The sequence below is a fragment of the Anarhichas minor genome, unplaced genomic scaffold, assembly GCF_050575085.1.
Source record: "Anarhichas minor isolate MPS153535 unplaced genomic scaffold, ASM5057508v1 ptg000026l, whole genome shotgun sequence".
NCBI classification, from domain to species: Eukaryota; Metazoa; Chordata; class Actinopteri; order Perciformes; family Anarhichadidae; genus Anarhichas; species Anarhichas minor.
Window position 1 is genome coordinate 17,363,737 of NW_027466472.1, and position 7,136 is coordinate 17,370,872.

Sequence of the window (7,136 nt, forward strand, 5' to 3'; positions counted from 1 at the left end):
GATACAATCCTAATACATAAATGACAATGGATGTACTTGGTTGTGGGCTTTCAAGCCTTTCAAAGTAGGCATCATAAAATGTTGCTGTGTTGTCTCGGCGTGACTTTTGAAGGCCAATTGTCAGGTTTAACTTCTCCGTGCTGCAGTGAATTCTTCTCAGATCTCATGCTAATTTGTTGCTGAGAGTTTAAGCTGTGATTGCTATGACAGAGGCATTTTTAAAAGGATCCAAATTAGGGCTACATTAAAGGGAAGGTGGAGGACATTTAGAAGCTTTTAATACTTCTCACTGATTTAAGCCCCTTCTTTCGACATTAAAACATTTTCAGATCAGAGTTGTTTTTTTATAAGGTTGGCATCAGCTTCCTGTCAGCATCTGTTAAGACCTAGTCTTCCAGATTGCAGGCAAGTGATTATATCCTTTTAAAACTGTAGTGAAAGTTGATAAATAATGGAACACTTTAACATCTAAACGGTAGAGCTAGGATTAAAGGGATCATTTTTCGGGAGGTTTATTCCTCTTTCTTCCCTTTTACACTGTTAGAAAATCACACTGTGTGTGTGTCATCTGGATGTGCAGCTTGAAGTAATGTTAATTCAGCCAATGGATGTAAGATCGAGTAGCAGCTACTCTCAAAGGCAAGGAAATAAACCTTCTCCAACACAGCCTGCAGCTACCTGAACCCTTCGAAATGTAAGGAATTTACATAAGAAGGGCATCTACATGTTTAGCAGCTCGGTTTGAAAGAAGACAAGTAATGACCTCGCAAACTCTCCGCACTTTTAAAGCCAGTGAGGCTGATCGCCATCGTGGCGACATAGTACAGTCTTGCCTGTAGCCATGACGATGGCTCTGGAAACATTTATTTGAGTGATGAAATAATGTTGCGGTCTGTTTATTCTGTCTCCCGCTTATCCAAGCAATCAGAAAGCATCTCACGGAGAAATCACGCTTTGATTATGTCCATGTGTATGTCAGTGCACGCCAAGGGTCAGCTTTACAAGGGTCTATGTTTGACAAGAGACGTTAGAAGATTCCCTCTGTGCTGTAACGGTCCCGGGCCAAACTTTTGACTGAAAACTGTCTCAAACTGGCCGGCTATGTCAGACACATCAGAGTCTCTCCATCCAGCCACACACCAGGGGTGACATCCATGACACGACCTCGTGATTGTGCTTCATTTTTTTTCAATTCTGTAATAAGAATTTTTTAACCCCCAGCTCATTCAAAATTCACTTTTGCTTCCCTGAAAAATTCACTTTTTTTTTCTCTGCAGAAAACTCACATATTTTTCAAACCTCCTGCACAACCGCATAGGATTTATATATATATTTGTTTTTTCCGGGGCAGGGTAGTGATGAGAAGGAGTTGTCAATATATTTTGCAAGTGTTAGGCAGCAAAGTGGAGTGATAGCTCTCAAGGGGCCTGGCCTTAAGCTGTTATTCTATAAATATTAATAAAGCCCACTAGCCCTGCCAGGGAGGAAGCTAACAGTTTGCTCATGTCACAGACTGGGCTTCAATGTGACAAGTTATGAGTTATGAGTGATGAGATGACAAAGGCGGGAAGATGACATTTAGTGACAGGCCTCATCTTTCAGATATGAATGGCGTCAGTGAAAACGGAAGCCGAGTCTGCTGACCTCTCCCTTTACAGAACCGTGACCCATCAAACAATGCCTCCGGTGGCTTTCATGTTTGGTTTATTCATTGATTGATTTATTTATTTTTTCAGTCACCAACAAAACAGAATATAATCACATGAAGTATGGGAAGACGTTGCGAAACCATTGATGGACTGATCGATTTTGGATGCATTTGGAGGGCGCTCTGGAGAAACATAAGATGTGCTGGTTAGTTTAAGAGAATAAACAACTTGATGCTCTCATGTAGTCCTGGCAGCAGGACTGGGAATATTTTCCAGATTTAATTCATCACAATGCACAAAAATAAAGTAAACAATGTGATTACTCTCAGATTAGCTTGCCTATTTATTCCACAGGCTTGTTTTAGCATTCTCACAAGTTGCCTCATATCATGACCTATTTTTCACAAAAGCACAAATGCAATGTGGTTATTGTGTTGTTGTTTTTTTTTTTACTTTTCTGGCAATCAGTGTACTCGAATCTCACACAGGCCTGTATATCTACATGCCTGCTTAGCTGGAAGAGTAATGGAACCAACAATGCAGACAGACTTAGAAGGGTTTGGCTGCGGCTGACATTGCTCTGCCAAGATGCACGTGTTGCATGCAGCTAAGACCGAACAGCAACGCGGTGTTTTGGCATGCTGATAGATGTGGGTTTGCTGTGTTTGTATTTATTTCACGGTCTGCAGTACATGCAGGTATTGTTTCTGTGAGAGGCCGAGAACAGCAAGTTCAAAACCATCCGCAGAAAGCAACACTTTTTAAACACAGACGTAAAAATGAAAAGAGTTGATTTTAATGAAACTGTCACAGCTACTGTGAGCTTGTTTGTACTAAATGCAACTGTATAAGTATATGGGTTGTTCCACAGAAGAAGTAATCCACAAGGAAGATTCTGGTCTGGTAGCATTGTCATCAAATTGTGTGGCAGGGTACATTAAGTGACATATGATGACAACACATTTTTTTGTGTATTTATTTATTCAATAGGGGTTAAAAGTGTGTGAAAATATGTTGGATTAAGCGTGACAGAAAGATGAAGTCGCTTTGTTTGTATATTGTCCTTTGTTGATTCTATGTCAGCAGCAGCACTGATATGGGCTTTGTTCCAGGATGTGCTGACATCGCCTGTATCTTTGCTTTTCTGCACATTTTCTACGTTACAAATACCAAGACAAATCTACTTGGCCTTTGTCTATACATTGCTTCCTAAAATGAACCTCATAATAGTAATAAGAAAAAATCTGTCACAAGCAATTTATGATTTTTAAAAATTCAGTTATGTCAGTTCATTAATACGTTCTCAACGTCTAACTTACAGTCGACTGCCTTGAGGTCATCTCTCAAGCTGTATCTAGACAGAGCCCATCACTTTAAACGAAAACAGTTTGTTTCCCCAAACAATGAATGCAAATTGTAATATATTTTCTCTCCATACAGTTTTTCTACATATCTTTTCACTCTATTCCCATCACACATTAATATTGAACCAAAGGAAACCGTCTTGGTCTATACTGTAACAGCCTGGTTAGTTATTCCCCCAGCGTTACCTCTATAAATTGCAAGCAAACGTGAGTTAGTCGCCCTTATCCAGAGATCCAAGAACAGTTGCATTTACAGACACGGCCTCAATATGGCAACCATTGTGCGAAAACCCTTGTTCTCTCGGCTTATGGTATCCGAAGCATTTGTATTAATGGCATTTCACACCAGCGAGGAGATAATTCCTGTGTGGTAAGGTGTAAAATTGAGCAGCTTTGATGTTAACCGGCCTTTTTAAGATCCGAGATGAGGGTGTTAATTAGCTGACAAAAATCTTTCTGGTTCTAAAAGTTTTTTCCCCCCCACTAATCCCTCTGGCCTGAGATCATGTTGATTCGTTTCAGTTCAAAGAAACCCGATAAGCACAGCAGCATATATAGTAGTAAACACATGTAAGGCAGTGCACCTGTATACATTTTTATTAATATTAACAAAAAGCATTTTTAGGCTCCCTTATTTTTACTCAATTCATGTTCAGAAATATTTAATAGAATATTGCTTTTATGTCTTTTTTAAACTATGTTTTTGTATTAGTCGTTTCTGGAATAAGCCATGTTCTGAGAAGGCATCCGCTGTCACACATTAAGATGCTGTAGTACAATTTATGTAAGCGATCATCAAGGTAGCCCTGTAACTGGTAAAAGTTGACCATTTATTTGTGGTCCTTTGTGTGAATCAGTGAATCATGACAGCTAAATACACAGCAGGTGGAGCTGTGATATTTAATAGCTCAGGGAATATTTACCTTGCTAGGTTGTCCAAGCAGGCAATTCCAAATGTGCCATACAGGAGGACATGACATATAAAAGAGGTCATGTTTCAGGCAACTCTGCCAGCTCCGGCTTTTATACTGAAAAGAAAGGCTTTCTGCGTTAATCATAGCAACACGTAATACAGACGGAGGGTTTTACGTTCTTTCATAGTATTTAGAGGGAATGCCTGGCAAAATTCAAAAAATCAACGCAATTCCTGGGTTGCACATACGGCAGAAAAAGCAGATAATAAGGGAAGAAATATGGCCACATTGAATGTTGAGTCCATTTTCTAGTGCACCCTTTTTCCTGTCTAAAATGTCTTGTGGACGCTCCAATGGCAGATATTCATCAGGCCGGGCTCCTATACTGTGTCAGGTAATGAGCGACAGTGATCACAATGCTGACTTTGGTGATGGGATGGAGATTAGTTTAGTCCAAATCACCACAAGTCCCGCAATACCTGTAACCGCTGCAATTGTTGCTGCATTGTTTCATTCATTCCTTGAAATATTTAAACAAAAAAACGTGCTAAAATATCCAAATATAGATGTTTCTTACAAACTAGGGGTCTGCAGTCAGTCTCTAACTATATAAGTTAACACGTCCCGCAACAGCTTCATAATAGAAGCCTTGTAGTGGTTCTCCAGCGGAGGGCTTTTATGCGTCAACACTTACAGAACACCTCGTAATAGCTCAAATAGCAAGAGGCGTATCAGAGAATAGAGCAATTATCTGTTAGATGAAAGTAAGAAATGAAAATGTAGAAATAAAACTAAACTCCCACATTACGTTGGAACAAAAAAAACAACAACCATGAAACCTACTGTACATGCTGTGCCGATCAGTTCTCCATGACGTCCTCACAGTGTGGTTGATGGCAGGAACCAATCATGGGTTGGCCGTTCTCCAAAAACAGGACGGTTATTTCGTGCGTCAGCGTGGTCACCCCCCCTGCTGTGAGGCTGCGGTGCAAATAGAAGTTAGTGTGGCGCTGAAGTGTGCAATATCAAACCAATGGAAAAACAACATTGCAGTTGTCTATTATCAGCCACTTTTCAAACTTCGGCTGCCAAGTTCTGATGTGAGTTTTATAAGTATGCAGAGTGAGCGATAGCAGGAGGCCATAGCTGAGCCATGCAGTCAAATCACCCTGGATGCATGTTGCTGCACTGCATTCTGCTCTTTTTGAAAACCTACCATTGCTAATGAGGCCACTGAAAGATTTTCATTGTAACTCTCTTGGAAAATAAAATCCATGCAATGTCACATCTTGGAGCTGCAGGAATAAGAAAAACAACACGAAACGACTCAATTTGTCCAGAACAGCTGTTTTTTAATTAGGGCTGCAACACCTAATCGATTAAAACCTTTTACCTCTTATAGACTATATATATAGACTTTTATAGCTAATGCTTGATAAAGCTAACGTCTTTCTGTCTGTTACGTTTGTTTTTAGATTAACCTGTAATCGAGCGTTTGTCTCCGTCAAAACTGAAATCTCCCGGAGACAGCATATTTAGCTGAAACTAGGTCTGACAGACAACGGAGTATGACGTAATGTTATGGAGTTTTTGGAATATTTCATGCCATTAGTTAGACGGACTACAGTAAATCAGAAACTTGAGAAATATCTGATCAAATACATGTATATTTTAGTTACAGTTCCTTTTCATATTACAGTACACTGTACACTAGAAGACGAGGAATACGTTTCGTTTTTTAAAATAAAACGCTGGGAACAAAATATAAATGATCTAGCTTTATCTAATCAGATGAATATTCAAATTTATAATCGACAGATTAATTGAGTATCAAAATAGTTGTTAGTTGCAGCCCAAATGTTAATTCGTTTTTGATGTTTATTGTTTGTCAAATACTAACAAACAGCTATAAGCTTCTAACACTGTTGCTTCCAATGCATTCAATTACCCAAAAAGTTAGAGAGTTAGAAACAAAATGAATCTCATGTTTTATATAACGGTCAAAGCAGTTTCCAGTTAAAAACAAAGCAGGTCTTGAAATATAACCAGCTGCAATAATTTCACATCACAATGCTTTTGAGTGTGTGTTGGTGTGTGTGTGTGTGTGTGTGTGTGTGTGTGTGTGTGTGTGTGTGTGTTTGTGTGGTTTGTAGTAATAAGCGATGAAGAAAGGGAGAGCAAGACAAACAGAGAAAGAACAGCGTATAAACAGGTTGTGTCTAATTTGTACCTCAGCGTCTTGACGAAGACATGACGGAGCTGGAGCAGGAGGCAATTCAATCTGGCCTCAGGGTCACAACCAGCATTTTTATATTTGGGGAAATTGAATAAAAACACTGTTACGACAATCAATGTTTTTGTCCTTCTTTTTTTTCTTCAAGCAAATGCATCTAAATGGCCGATTTTGGGAAAGCTCAGCGGTCTGGCATATAATTTACTTCATTTTGAGCTCTTATAGAGGACAGACACTTCTTTTGGTAGTGCAACATTTTAAACAGCCTTTTTGTATTTATGCAAAGATATTGCGCTCAATAGCAGTTAGTGACACGTTAATAAAAAGTGTAAAGCGTAGTGATCTAGAATATGTGTGAAGGAAACTTGACATTTTCAAAGACGTGCTGACTGGCAGTTTAACCTGCCAGTGGAATAAAGCTTGGACTAACTGCCTTCATGCTTGTTAGTTTTCTGACTGTGATTGATTACATAGATAGGGTAGCTCAGTTCTGAATTAATTTTTACATATTGTACTTTAGCATTACATAGCAATATATTATGTTATCGTGTAAGCCAGCAGTTATAGTTTAAAGCTTAAAAAGATGCAAAAAAGAAGAGAATACTTTGCTGTTTGCATGTGCAGTCTTAAGTCATTATACAGGTTAAATTACATTGAAATCATCTGAATATCAAGTTTTAAGCCCAAGTATTTTATAGATTTTTCATGAATTATGACGGCTGAGTTTAGTTGAATTCAGATGTTGACAAATGTTTTCTATCAGGGTAACCCAAAGAGTAACTACAACCTGGCTAGCAAACCTAATAATCCCTTCATTGCTCTGTCCAAAGCATGTACAGTACACTACTTCACATAGTATAATAGTTTAATGCTACAGTACAGATGGGTGTGGTCATAGATAGAACAGACGTCCACAGATCTCAGTGCATATGCATTTCCTTTATATAAGATTCAGTGTGAAGTTGCTCTTGTCAGA